Below are 15,383 nucleotides of genomic sequence, written 5' to 3' on the forward strand. Positions count from 1 at the left end.
ACGTATTCTTTTACAGTTTTCGGTAAAGCAGCCTATGTTCAAAATATTCTAAAAAGTATAATTTTTTTTTACAACCCTGTAATAAATCGGCGGCGTCCGTACCTTCTGAGGATCATATTCGTCATTGCATACTTTTTCATTTTTATGCGGGATTTAGTGCAACGGTAACAACAAAGAAAATTTTGGATGTTTATGGAGATGTATTGAAGGTCAACAAGTGTCAACGTTGGTCCAGAAGGTTTGCTGCTGGTGATTATGATCTCTATGACAGGCCTCGAAGTGGACGACCAGTTGAATTTGATAATGACACCCCATAATCTCTGGTGGAAGCTGATCCAAAATTAAGTATACAAGAATTATCGAGAAACTTTGGGTCCACATGGTCAACTATACGAAGGTACCTACACAAAATGGGAAAGGCATATAGGCACGGAATATGGGTACCGCATCAATTATCCGAGACCAACAAGAATATTCGTCGATCAATTTGCACTTCATTGCTATCCAGATTTCGTAGAGGTCCATTTCTTAGCAGAATCGTTCCCGGAGATGAAATATGGGTTCTTTATGATAACATAAAGCGTTCCAAGCAATGACTTTCTGCAAATCAAACCGCAATATCAACCTCTAAACCTAGCTTATCACTTAAGGGCCGTACAGACCTGAACATTTCGACGAACATTGCGCCGAACAGTGACCGAAACGCAAAATCGCGCCGTTCGGTTCGCCGAAATTAATGTCGATTTTGCCTTTCGGTCACTGTTCGGCGCAATGTTCGTCGAAATGTTCAGTTCTGTACGGGCCTTTAGAAAGGTGTTACTGTGCATTTGGTGGGATTGTCGTGGCATAATTCACTTTGAGTTGTTGAAACCTGGAGAAACAGTTACTGCTGAGTTGTATTGTTAGAAATTATAACGGCTGTATTTAGAACTATTGAAAAAGAGGGCATCTTTAGTCCACAGAAAAGGTGTAATACTGCAAATTGACAATGCCCGGTACCATACAGCGAAACTCACTCAGGAAAAAATCAAAAAATTGCAATGGGAAGTTTTACCGCACCCCCCGTACTCACCGGATATTGCTCCCCATGTCTATCATCTTTTCAGATCTCTGGAACATTATTTAAGAAATAAAACATTCACTTCTGTAGAAGATGTAAAGAGGTACCTTGAGACATATTTTGCTTTACAAACCCTGGATTTCTACAAGAGGGGGATTGAAAATTTGCAGGAAAGATGGCAAACTGTCCTTGATAATGATGGAGAAATTAAGAAATAAAAACTTGAATTTACTACAAAGTTTGTTTTGGATTTCAAAATAATTGATTACTTATGGGCCCCCCTGATACATAGGTTACTACTTTTTTTTTTACAGAGGATGACGAGCTGCATCGCTGTAGTGCATAGGAAAATGTACGGTTCTATTAAAAAAAAAAATAAGGTGATCTTGAAATCTTCGAAACACTTTCATCTACAATAAAACTGTTGTAGCCATATTGTAGTCCTCTTTATATGGAAAAACTTTGGTTAATAAAGTTTTTTCATAGTTTAAAAAATAACAAAGATGCTAATTTTCACAAGATCACCCTTTATATGTGTAAAAATATTATCGAGTGCCGCAAAGAAGACGTATGAATTCTGACAGAACTTGAATTAATGTCGAACCTTGCATTAAACGGGTAAATATGTACAGTGGCGGACAAAAAAAAGTTTAAAATTCAAATTTCTGTATATGAGTTCTTCAAATGTTGATAATAATGCGTTAACAATCCATTTTGTTTGACACGCAGCGAACGGAAGCAAGTTTTTTGTAGTGTAATAATATTAACAGCAACTATACAATTATCGATATCTCTTTATTTATTTAAAACAATTATCCATCTCATTTTGTAGTTTTCTCGCTTTCATTATTTTCTGGGATACGAATATTTATGATAAACGCAGTGTTGTTTTAACCCTTAACGGTCGCCGCACTGTCACCTCTCACGTGACAACAGTACTTTGTCTCTGTGATCGTAGCGTCCGATAAGGGCTAAAGTACAATTTTTGTTCCGTCGCAAGGAACAATTCAAGTGGTGCTTGGCTTCGGACAATTGTTTATGATACGCTCGTAACTAAGTGATCACCTTCAACGATTAGGCACGGCGCAACAGTGACGACCATCCAGGCTCGCATCACAGCCTGCCTTTCGTTTGTGGTCACTTCCTATGGTTGCGGGACGTCATAAATTAAGTCCTACGAAGGACCACCCAAAACAAAAGGGCACTGTTCAAAAGTGTCAAGGGTCAGCCTTGTTGAGAGACCGGCATCAGCTTACGCTCTCCAGGGCAAGGCCCATTCAGCTCACCTAAACAGGGTGACAATCAGTCAATGATACGCTGATTGGGTAACGCAACATTCAGCAGAACCAATCAGTGCACTTCCTCTTCCATGAGGACTACCCTTTCAATACATAAAGGAGTCTCACGAGACGGAAGAACTAAAAATCAAACGCTCTCACTAGTTTGATTCAGACATGAAACATTCAGTTCCAAGTCTTTTTCGAACATTCAATTCCAAGTCTTCAAACGTGAAACATTCAGTTTTGCGAAGACGTGGTTCCGTCGTCGGGCTATGCGAGCCTGGCAAACGATCAGCTTTTGTCCGAAACGATTCTCGTGAGGACGAGCGGTTTTTGTCAAAAACAATTCTCGTGAGGACAAGCGGTTTTGGTCAAAACCAATGCTCGTGAGGACCGCTCGATCCGAGCTCACTTCTGTTCGTGATCGCGTTGCGATAACATCGTGCGTCGCGCGTGCATCCAAGATTCGATATAGTTCAACAAGTTCGACGTGAAACATTCAGTTTCAACGTGAAACCTGCAGTTTCAAATCTATTCAAAAAGATGGATCTCCAATAACCAAGATCCGACGCGGAACGCTCTCGCGATCGAAAACAACGACCAAGTACGAGACGAACCGACGCGTCTAAGGCAGGGCCTGCTAGATCAGCCTTACCGACGAGTCCTCTAGCAGGTCTGGGACGAAACGCGCTTCCAATAAAATTACTCGATCAAATATTGAAACGGCTGTCCAAAATTAATTTGGCGGACAGTATTCCTCGGCGGTATCGGGAGTGACGCGTCCGCGTTTCATTTCCAAAATCCGCAAGCGAACAATTTTAATTTGTAATAATTGTAGTAGTTATTCTATAAAAGATAACGCATTTTTAAATGTTCGTAATATTTCTGAAAGTAGTGTTTGAAAACAAATTATTTCTTGTGTATGCGAAGTTCCACGGATTTTGTAAAGGACTGCTAATAATTCTGAAATATAAACAAAGAATCAAAAACAAAATAAAATTAATTTCGAAATACGGTACAGAATACGACAGTCGGAAAATGTCGTGTTACAAAATTTTCAGTTCCTTAATACATAGTTAACCACATTTTTATTTTAAATACTTTATCACTTGTACTTTACAAGTAACGTACATGACGTTTGATTTTCATTTGACGTTTATTATTTTCAAATAATATTTTATTTGAATAATTTTTTATTTCAATTAGACTGGTCGAATAAAATAATAAATAATTTCACCTGAAGAAGAGGTTACTGAAGTAACTAAAATTTAGTTAAAGTAACTAAAATTTAGTTACTTCCATAGCCTCTGCTTCAGGTGAAATTATTCATTATAGTTACTAAAATCATTATCAAATTTAGGTATGCTAATTTTTGTAATTTACTGATTGAAGTTTAATTGCATTCGCTTTTAAAATTGGTCTTTACACACGAAATATATCGAATTTTGGAAAGTACAAATTATGTGATCAAATGAAAGATGAAATGAAAAATTATTTGAATTTCATTTGAAGTTCAAATAATGAAGTAATTTTTAAAAAATTATTTAACAAGCGTGGTTTGTATTCGGTAACCTCGTTTCTCAATATTTGTAGTTTCGTTCGTATTCTGTAAAAAAACACTTTTCACAGTTTATGTTTACCAGCTAACACAGATTTGTTTATATTTTTGTCTGTATCGGTGCATAACCGGTTGGTCCTGACCAGTTATCCTTTCCGGTGACATGACGCAACGGAACATTGAAAATATTTGTAAGTTGTTAGCTCTGGATAAAATTGTATTGGTATTATGTTGTAGTAATCATACTGGCATTATGCCAGTGTTTAATATGTGAAAACTGGTCTTTACGTGATATTCGTTGCGTTCGTATCTAAGTCTCAAGAGACTGGTCGTCACTATGCGTATTATATTATAAAATTTTATTGAAACTATCGTCAATCACTGGTAAAATTTTTTTAAATTTAGTTCAAGATGCTAAATTAGGATTTTATAATCCTAAACACTTCCAGAGTCCCCCAGGCATAAGATAAATAAAATTGACTATTCATAAATTTTGTCGCAATTAACGCAAATACGACACAGTTTATACTGACGCGAATACTACGTCACAATAAAGTAAAAGAGTTTAATTGATTTATCATATCATTCTTTTACGTTAAAGTGGGCTAAACTGTACTTCAGAAGACCAGAAATTTTTAACTTTTTTAAATGTAATCCTGTAGATTTTGGCGAGAAAATGTCGAAAATCCAAGTTTTAATCCTAGGAGATCAGTACTTCAAAAGTTATGTATTTGTAAAGATGTGCGGTTTTCAGCGTCTTTGACAGGTAAGGACATTGAAACGTTGACCGATTTTGATGAAATTTTCAAAATAGTATAATTCAGACAGATATAAAAAATATAAATCTTCAAAATAGGCCCACAAAAAAGTTGTAAGAAGCAAATTTTAGTATTTTCTATGTTATGTAGTAAACTAATTGTTCCCAAGGGAATCAAAGTCGTGTGGTCCAATATTAAACAAGTTATCGTCTTTCTAAGAGTGTCCGAATATTAAAAAGAGTCACTGTACGTAATATGAAAATTTTATCTCGAAAATAACTAGAAGTTGAAGACTAGAATTTTCCGCTGAATGACCCCCGTTAAGAAGGAAATAGTTACTGAAAGGCAATAGCGAATACGAATGGCGAGTTAACTAACACGGCCGTGCTCGAGCTCGTAAAAATCTCGGCGATCGCAGGGCGAATTCGTAATTACACGGGAGGTGTGTTTCCTTCAATTTCGCGGCGACGATTGCGACAACGACGCAAAGGAAAAGGTACTTTAGATCGGCGCTTACGAAGTTTCTGACACGTCGCGAGCAAGTCACGTTCCGCGGTTGGCCGGTGCGCTTTACACATCCGGTTGCAACGAACGTGGGCGTAGTAGTCGACAGGACGAGCCGTGCACCAGCGTAGAACGAATTGGAGTGTGTTAGAACCGTGGTCGATTTCAATTAACCGACTGTTTCGGAACGGTGTCTCATTAGCGGTCAACTTGTTGTGTGTTGGCTAAGGAATCGATCGGGTCGTTCCACCTTCTACTCCAGTTGGAATCGATGGAATTGTTTTGATCGATTCGGTTAGTGCGCGATCGTCGCGATGTTGATCGACGTCGCTTCTCCTTCGCCAACGCGACGTTTCGTTTCTATTTATAGGATTTGAAAAATGGCCGGCGGATATCGACGCTGACGGCACACCGGTGGCGTGTTAATAATGAGACACGCGACACGGCTTGAGATATCCATGCATTTTGTTGTAAAGCAATCGATCAATGTATCTGTCGCGTCTGTCCGCGCGAGGCGATCATACGTCTTTATACGGCAGAAATATTCGGTAACAAATTCAACGCATCCCCTTATCGATGCTCTCGACGCTGGTGAATACTATGCACATACCGCTTTTGCTTGGAAATAGCATTCAGTCTGTTCAGTGGTAACTATTCGCGACAATACTATCCGAGTTAGCAATCTGCTCTTGATTTCCTATGAATTTACCACCAAAACTTATCTACAAATTCCGACTCATCTATTTTCGTACTAGGCACGATATTTGGGTGCAAAACTTTGCAGGCGGAATTCGAAGGCAAAACGAGGGCAAATCTAATCTCCAAGAGCGGACCTAACCTTGCTTCAAAAGTAAATATCAGGCAAAATCGTTATTGTCATTATTTTAAGATCCGCAAATATTTAAATTATTGAAAATACATGAGACTTAACATTATATAATTTAGAAATTTAAATAGAACTCTTAAAGTTCTAACTAAAGTATAGTTTACTGAAAAATACTTCTCATAAAGTGAACAATATCGTTATATATATGGGAGGAACAAATTCTTTTTCACAACACAGATTTGTATAGTGCCTTATAGTGTTGTCGCGGAGTGTACCGCTTTTGCTTGGAAACAGCGTTCAATGATAAGTTTTCTTTATAAAGTATATTTTAAAAAAACAATGTGTAGTCTGTTGCCATAATTTCGGTCCTTCCACTAATCCAAAACAAAAAATGAGAAAGTGTGACTACGGTAAGGACCAAAATAAATTAAAAATCTCGATTACTTACAAAATGGCGGCGTTTTAAATTCAGATTATTTATTTGTTTTAATATTTTCCCACCTTTAGCACGTTAAAAAATAAGAAAAAGCATTTTAATGCTATACATTTTAGTTGGTACAATAACATATATGCATACATATATGCTGAAGATTTTCTTAAAATTTCAAGTCAATTGGTCGACTGGAACATGAAATAATGTTGTAACTGTTTAAAAAAATGTGGACTCAAGAAAAATGCATTTAAAGATTCATCTATCAATTATATAAATATGTGTGTGTTTATGACTAATGTATAAGCCCAGGATTGTACAATGAACCTTCTTCCGCTAGAATAAGTTGTTGTTCGGTCAAGTCCCCCTCTCTGAGAGAAATGGCTTTCTTTGCTATTTCGGATAACCGATGCTCCACCTATTAAAAACTATTTTTATGTTTGTATATTATTCTTCTGAATATAAAAATGTTTACATACATATACCTACAAAAAAATAAAGAGGAATCGAAAAAATTGATTTTGATTCTTTTTAACGATGATGCAATTTATAAAAAATTCTGAAAAAAATTCAGAACAATTTTGTCGACAATATCTAACTACTGAATTTTTATAAAACTGGTACCTCCAAAACTTCAATACGATATATGCATTTTTTTCGAATTTTTGGAGATTTTCAATTTTTTTAAACATGTTTGCGTAATTCGAAAAATCTGAAACAATACACATTAGTAATCACGATGAGACACAACTAACATAAAAATATAAACGTGGTAGTCTGAAAACTTCAATATAAAATCGGAAATTTTATGTTTCCGGAATTTTTAAAAATCGATTTTGCAACTAAAAATTCTGATATAATTTACTGTCACGTGTGCTATTAGGTAGAGTGTTCATGATTTTTTGCGTAATTTTTTGTTGAGCAGAACAGAAGAAATAGGGCATAATTCAATAAACCTATAACCACCCTTATGCTAGGGGTACCGACTTGAAACTTGTCACAGAGTTACATCTTAACCGGCTATACAGTTTTCTTAATCAGTGACGGATAGCGCATAAGCATCAATAATATACATATGTGGTCACCAAACAATTTAACAATGAATGTTTAACTTTTGACATAGAATTTCCGTTTAGCCCGTTTAACTCGATCTAATTCTTATTATTCTTTGTACCGTTCAGTCTTGCCTGCGTTACACAGTCAAGGCACTGTGTGAATGCCATTCAATTCAAATACGATTTTGAAAGAAATATTTGTCTACTAATAATAGTCGTTTTTACAAATCCGATACTTTCTTCCTCGTAGAACTTTTTGTATGCGGAAGAGCAACATAGATTTTTGTAAAAATAATGTTTGGTGCTCCATTCGTTATTTCAAGAAGCACTGAACGCTGAATGGAAAACTTTTAACAGAAGGTTGAATGTAACTACCGAAGCCGGCCATGACGAAGTCATGGAAAGTTTACAGGAAAAGCAGTCGTTAACTTTGCCAGGCTTCCTCTCATATCATTCCGATATTTTTCCGTTTCTCTACCACGATGAATGCGTTTGTTAGAGCAAAGGTCAAAACCCTCATTTGGCTCGAACAGATCAGAAAACAACACAGACTCCCGTTGTCCCGTAGATCGTATCGAACGGAGTTTTGAAAGTATCCACGACGAAAGATTTCTGACACAGTTTTCCGGCATTCGGGGCCTTGCGATCAGCAGGCTATCGACGATTTTTCTATCATTTATTCATTTCCCATGTGTCTTCACTCGTGTGTATCGTGTGGAGGTCGTCGACCTGCTGGCAGAGGCCGATTGTGGACATTCGAAAAGGCAGCAGGCAAGATTGGCGAGGGCGAGAGTCAACGGCTGTGAGCTTTCTCTCCTCTCTATTTCCTCCTTGTTTCACCTTCGCCGCTATCTCCCTTCTACCTCGTCACGTTCGCCACGTACGTATGTATGTATACCTTCGAGCATCATTCAGAGAGCCACCTAAAATTAGCGAGGGAGTATATGGCGTAAAGAAATTTGGCAACGGCGATCGGCCCGATCCTAAACTACGGGAACCATTCTGGCAGCTCGTCGTGTTTTTCCATTTCTCTGAACCCCGTGGTATTTATTAGTGCCTTCCAGAAACTATGTAGTTCTCCCCTAAGTTTCAGCCCTGTGGTTTACTTGAAGCGTTACTAGCCCATACATACATTACTGGACAAAATTGTGATCTCGCTGCCTCTTCGCCGTTATTTTCTTCAATAAATAACTGCAAAAGATATAAATTCTCAGATATTCATTACGTGATATATTTTTGTTGCTCACAGTCTCGGATTGTAATAAAATTATTCTTACAATATAAAAAATAAACATTAAATTTATAAAAATAATTCGATATTTGTGAGCACGCTCGTGAACTTAAGCTAAACTTATGCCGTCGTTTTAGCGACGTCAAAATCACGTGACTAACATTTCGGGAATTTTGCTCACACTGTAACAATATACAGAGAATAAAGTAACAATGAATGCAAAGTACATTTTGCTCACACTGTAACAATATACAGAGAATAAAGTAACAATGAATGCAAAGTAAATTTTGCTCACACTGTAACAATATACAGAGAATAAAGTAACAATGAATGCAAAAAGGAAAGAAACTGATACTATCGAAAGAAAATTAATATTACGATTTTATAAACAAAATAAATCATACAGAGAAATTGGATACATTATTGGGCGAAGTAAATTTACTGTCAAGTGTGTAATAGAACGATTTAAAAATCGAGGAAGCTTACAAAACAAGTCTGGTAGAGGACTACCTAATAAACTAACTAATTGGGAAGAAGGGAAAATACTGTGAATTATTGGAAGAATACCAATGATTACATCAACTGTTATTGCAGTTCAACTTCAAAATTAATTACATAAAGAAATTCACTCTAAAACCATAATAAGAGTTACAGAGCGACATACATCGCATGTAGCATATAGCAAGCCCCTATGTTTAAAAAAAAAGATTGAATTCGCTAATGAGTTCCTTCGTAAAAATAATGAATTTTAAAAATACATTCTTTTTCGGATGAAAGCAAATTTAATACACTCCTCAAAAAAAAATTAAAGGATCGCCTTCCCGAACCCGAGAAATTGGGTCAAATTCAAGTCATCATAATTCCGTCAAAATTATTGTATCGATATCGTTAAAAAATCATTTGAAAGCTTGAAGTCTCTACTTTCGGATGCTTTTTTCAAATTTTCAGCTGCGTTGCTTTTTAACACGGTTATAGCGTTATAAACAAAGCTTTGACAGTTACAAAAAATTCTGTTCAACTCCCAGACATCACATGGGTAGAGATAAATTTATTTGATAAATCGCGTTACCATCATTTGAAAGCTTTCCTGTGCAAAAAACCTGATAGTCGAACATAGCGCGATTTTTTTTTTGTTCGAGTTATGCAACATTGGTTGAAGCAAAAATGGTCTTTTTAACGTTAACTGGCTCTAGGGAAGGAAAGAATCATCGTAGAATCTTGTATAAAAAAGCAAAAGAAAGAGCATTTCTTTCTCCTGAAGGCACTTCTTTTGTTTTTTCAATTTAATCAACATTTAGATATACCAGGTCTTCGGGCGGCCTCGCCCCACCGCCTTTGGAAATGGGTCCAGACTGTGCGCGAGCGGGCGAAAAGGATTGACGGAAGTAAATAAGGGATATACCAGGTCTTTCTGAAAATATGCTTAAAATTTGCATAATTTCCATTTTTCATTCAACTCGTTATATCTCAGCGAGAAATGATCGCAATACCCACATCTTAAGGTCAGATTGAAGCTGAGATTCTGCCGATTCGATTGAACACCTGATGAATCCGCTGTGACAATTTGTCATCTATGGCAAATGTGTTTAAAGTTACCGGTTCGCGTAACATGAGGCTAATAGCGCTAGTTCGTTACGTTGGCGTTCTGCTCAAGCGTGCTCTCTTATTCGCATCCGCAACTACCGACGCAAGTGACGAAAACACACGAAGACGAACCGAGGTATGCCGATTACCTTATGACAAGCGACAATCGACACAGAAAAAGCAACGTAGCTGAAAATTTGAAAAAGCACCTGAAAGTAAAGACTTTAAGCTTTCAAATGATTTTTTAATAATATCGATACAACAATGTTTGCCGAAGTTATGATCACTTGAAATTGGCACAATTTCTCGGATTTGTAGAGGTGATCCTTTAATTTTTTTTAGGAGTATAATATACAAGTCAAATGACAAAATTAGAGTGTGGAGAAAAAAAAAGCACTGAGATGGAGCCGTAGAATTTGCAGAACATTATAAAACATGGGGGCGGTGGAGTTATGGTTTGGGGCTGTAGGGCTTCACAAAATGTAGAAGAATTAGAATTTACCTATTGAGAACACAATGAATAAAATAGATTATTTGAATAGTTTGTAAAGGAATGTAAATAAATCTGCTGAAAAATTAAATTTAAGTAGGGAATTTCATTTTCAACACGACCGAGACTCAAAATATATGGCCGAAATAGTCCATTTATGGATTATATGGAACTTGCCACATACTTTACCAATTCGTCCCTAATCCCCGGACCTTAACCTCATAAAACATGTATGAGATGAATTAGATAAACAAAAAATAAAATACGACATAATTGGTAAGAAACAATTGAAAGGTGTATTGCAAAAAGAATGGAGAACAATAGGAATCGACATTACACAAAAAATAGTATTTTCTATGCAAATTAGATTAAAAGAAGTTTTATAAAACGAAGGCTACCCCAACACGATGTTAAATTATATATTTTAGGCGAAAGTTATAAATTTGTAAACGTGCTCACTATTCAGTCCCGTCAAATTTACTGGATCCGACTTATTTTTATAAATTTAATGTTTATTGTTAACATTGTAAGAATAATTTTATTACAATCTAAAACTGTGAACAATAACAATAGGTTACGTAATAAATATTTGAGAATTCATATCTTTTGTAGTTATTTATTGAACAAAATAACGGGAAAGAGTTCATAATATTTGGACACTGTAGTAGATCGCTTTATATACTTAATTAGGATATGTTTATCGAATTTATTCATTCTCCATTTGTTTCAATACAGATTCATACAAAAATAAATGCTTTAATTTTTACTATTTTGTACATATTATGTTGCAATAAAAATTAAGCACAATTTTATCATCTCAAAAACATTCGAACATTTAGCAATACATGACTGTTATTTATACATAATATAAGTTATAACAGTTTTTTAATATTTTGTTGGGTATCCCTTTTGTCAAATTACTTCACTCAAACGTGTGAGCATATTAGAAATTGTTTTAACTAAATAATTTCGTGATATTTGTCTCCATTCTTCCATTAAGCTGGCTTTTAATTCTTTTTTTGTTTTTATTGGCGTTCTTCTAATGTTGCGATCCAATAAATTTTATAGATTCCCTATGGGATTTAGATCCGGCAATTGTATGATGTAACATGTAACACTCTGGGGCAATTATATAATAAATATTCTTGTATTGGGTGTCAAGAACAAACTTCTCAAAGGAACCATGGGTCAAACATGATCTATTCTCTAGAAAATTGACGTTAAAGTTCAAATAAGTTTTAAAGTTGTTTTATTTCCATGATACTATCCGTTCGTAGTTAAATGGAATCCGAATAGCTGTGCAATGTGCTGTATAATTTTATTCTTGCAACATAATGTAAACCCATTAATGGATAAGCAAGAGTAAGAGATTTGACCTGTCCCTTTTCTCGCCAGTGGATGCGAGAACGGCTTGCTACTCGATGTATTGAAATATGACATAAATTTCCAAAAAACTGGTTTCGAGAAAAACGTGTTCAAAAATTCAACTATCAGTATCTTGCAACGAAAGAAGCATTCTTTAAATCCTTTATGCGAAAAATTAGGACACTTCTTAAAACTGTGAATCTTATGGACCATTATACAATATCGGCCTTTTTGTTTTTGAAATGAGTTTCTAGTATATTTGCTTTATGCAAAACTACGGGTGCAATGTTGGTAAATAAACTTTAGTTTGGCTATTCTGTGTACTTACGTGTCCACATCCACAGATTACAGGGTGATGCACCTAAAACAGGTCACCTGTGTATCTCGGCTATTATTGGTGATAGAAGAAAATGTTCCAGACCAAAGTGCATGTTATCTTCTTTTATAATTTCATGTAAATAGTTTTTTTTAATAAGTGGACGCGTAGAAGTTATATGAAGATCAACCTCATTTTTTCTAATAGAATGATTTGTTTTCTTACGTACCACCTAGTACAGCGTTTTAAGACGCGTGCAATGACTTGTTAATTGTCAAGTTCATTTATATAAATGGGGAATACACAATATATTAGCTATTAACAAACGTAATTAATTAAGCATACAACATAATTGAATTGCGCATCATAAAAAAGTTATAAACCACACTTTTAGTATTTTCTCTGCAATTTCGACCAATTGCAATTTGTTTCAATTTTTTTCGTGTCATGTAATAAACTCGTTGTTCTAACTTCTCAGAAAAAAAACAAGTCGTATGGTAAAATATTAAAGAAGTTATCGTCGTGTTAAAAGTGTTTGAACATTACCACGATTTACTGTACGTTATTAAACGTGAAAATAAATAGAGTCATCTAAATCCGAATGTGTCTTATCTTTTTGTCCCGGAGTGTAGATGATACATAATTCTCTCGGATCATGGGATCCGCCGAGAAAGCCAATCTCGTCAGAAGATTCCGTCGTTTTTAGGCTTCGAGACCACTCTTTGTTGTATCTCTGTTCCTTCAAAGCCTCTACTCATCTCGCGTTCTAGAGAATCGGTTCGAATTCTCTGCGGTTTCGCCTCCACCGCTTTAGCTCTTTATCACTATGTACTGTGTCAGAGGCCGTTAACCTCTTCCACTCCGTTTCTTCTTCTTCTTCTTCTTCTTCTTCTTCTCCTCTCTCCCTCCCTCTCTTCTCCTCGTTCCTCTAGCCGGCTCCTTTTTCGTTTCCGAGAGATCAGTACTATGGCGCTTATCTGGCGTTCCTCTCCTCATACATCTCGCGATTCGTTGCCGTTGTATGGTTACTTGGTCGCTTGGTTACTTGGTTACTCGGTTACTAAGGTGCTAAGGGAAAAAGGACCCGGAGAGTCGGGGACCCGGGGACCCCGGGTTCCTCGGCAGACATTCGCGAAACTTTGTAGTTGCGTCTCTCTTCCGCGGTCTTCTATCTGCTTTTATTGCTTCCCCTCTTTCGACGGGCAACGATCAAAGAAACGCTCGTTAACCCTTTGGGCCCCGTGTTTCGTTTCACGACTGGCGGTCATCGGAACGAGTCGACTCAATGCTTCGACTCCAGCTTCGGCTTCGGCTCGGACATTCGAAGAATTTCCACTTGTATTTTGCAGTTTAATCCGTGATGATGTTCAGCAGGCTGAATTGTAGTTTCAAGAAATTTTGTAATAATATCACATTAAGCCCGTTACCATTTTACAAGTCAATGCATCGTTTTCGAAATATTAACAGTTGGAAATGAATAATTTGATTTACGACGCACGTTGTTTGAACACCAGTCAGCTGATCAGTAACGCATATGTACGGGCATACACAGTTAAAAAGCAGAGGGCAATGTCCTCAACTGGGACTAGGATTATCGCAGCAGGGTGCCCAGGGAAAGGGCCCTAGTCGGGGACGTTGCCCTCCGTTTTTTGAATGTTACATATGCGTGTATACATATAGCTTACCGATCAGCTGACCGAGGTTCGAATAGATTTGAATGTGGACGGTAGGACCATCGTAACGTGTTAATAAATAAACCTATTGCAGAAAAGAAGTTAAAAACTCACAAACTACCGTGAATTGTTTAAAAAAAAAACCACCACAAAGAGTGGTTTGCAAAAGAGTTTTCTAATGAAAACCGTTTTAATGCAGATGAATATAATAACCCAAATTAAATCACAATTAAAATGTGTAAATACGTGGTGATGATATTATGATATGTAGACGGTATCATTGTAAGGTTTAAAAATTGTGAGGTTTATTGGTATAAAAATAAATGATAAATATACAGGGTGTCCCAGGTTTAAAGTGCCAAATTTCGTTAGTATTTTCTATGGATCTAAATAAGAAAAGAATGTTATATGAGCATAGGTTGTTTAACGCTTTATTAAAAAATTATTTTTACCGCTAACTTTAACCTCTTGCACTATGATTCATTTTACGGTTTCAGTGATTAGAACTTTTTTGTAATTCGTAATTTCTTAAACAAAGGAGAAAATTTACATCTACTGTATGCATATATATGTTCTTCAATAGCTGTATATTCACAATGCCGAAATAGAATTTTATTTCGGTTTAAAGGAAATGAATAACATACACACATATTTATCAGACTCTGTTCAGAATCTTCATTACAAGTATGACTCGGTATTGTAGGGCAAAGGGTTAAAGAAGAAGGTTTATAAAACAAGAATTAATACGCGTAATGAACTGATACGAAGAATTAATGATACATTCACCGAGATGAAACATAAGACAAATGAACTTCGTGCGGTAACAAATTCCATTTGGAAACGCAGTCGATCTTTTATTGCTAAAGACGGTGGTCATTCTGAAATGGAATATTAATTGCATTTACGAATTTAGCAGTTAGACCAAATTAAGTGGAAACCCTTTAAAAACTAACAATTTTTTTAAATTGAGTCAAACGACTTGAGATTTTTTTAAAAGATTAGTTTGCTAGGTAATGTGTAAAAACTTTTTCTTCGAATTGCTACTGCTCAAAGTTTCGAAGACAAAAGCGAAGGTCACGGTCTTTAACTTTTTTATATGTGTCTATAATGAAAATTTAAAATATGCCTAATTTATATACATGGACATTTTTATCGAAATGGGTTGACGCATAAAAAAGCTATGGAAGATGTAAGAATCTTTGAATTTTGGGCTTCCGATTGATCTAAATTGCAATTTCTCACAATCTTAGCCA

At 36.0% G+C, this 15,383-nt stretch overlaps 1 long non-coding RNA gene across 1 annotated transcript in view; it reads right to left on the bottom strand.

Moving 5' to 3' along the window:
- Positions 1-516: 516 nt before the first annotated feature.
- The window catches only part of LOC143353605 (uncharacterized), a 166,081-nt gene continuing 151,214 nt past the window's right edge, over positions 517-15,383 (bottom strand). The window contains exons 2-3 of the long non-coding RNA XR_013082179.1: positions 1,073-1,110; positions 517-600 (exon numbers count right to left, since the gene is read on the bottom strand). This is a non-coding gene — a long non-coding RNA (uncharacterized LOC143353605). The remainder of the gene's footprint in view (positions 601-1,072; positions 1,111-15,383) is intronic.

This window comes from Halictus rubicundus, chromosome 1 (genome assembly GCF_050948215.1).
Source record: "Halictus rubicundus isolate RS-2024b chromosome 1, iyHalRubi1_principal, whole genome shotgun sequence".
In the NCBI taxonomy this organism is placed as follows: Eukaryota; Metazoa; Arthropoda; class Insecta; order Hymenoptera; family Halictidae; genus Halictus; species Halictus rubicundus.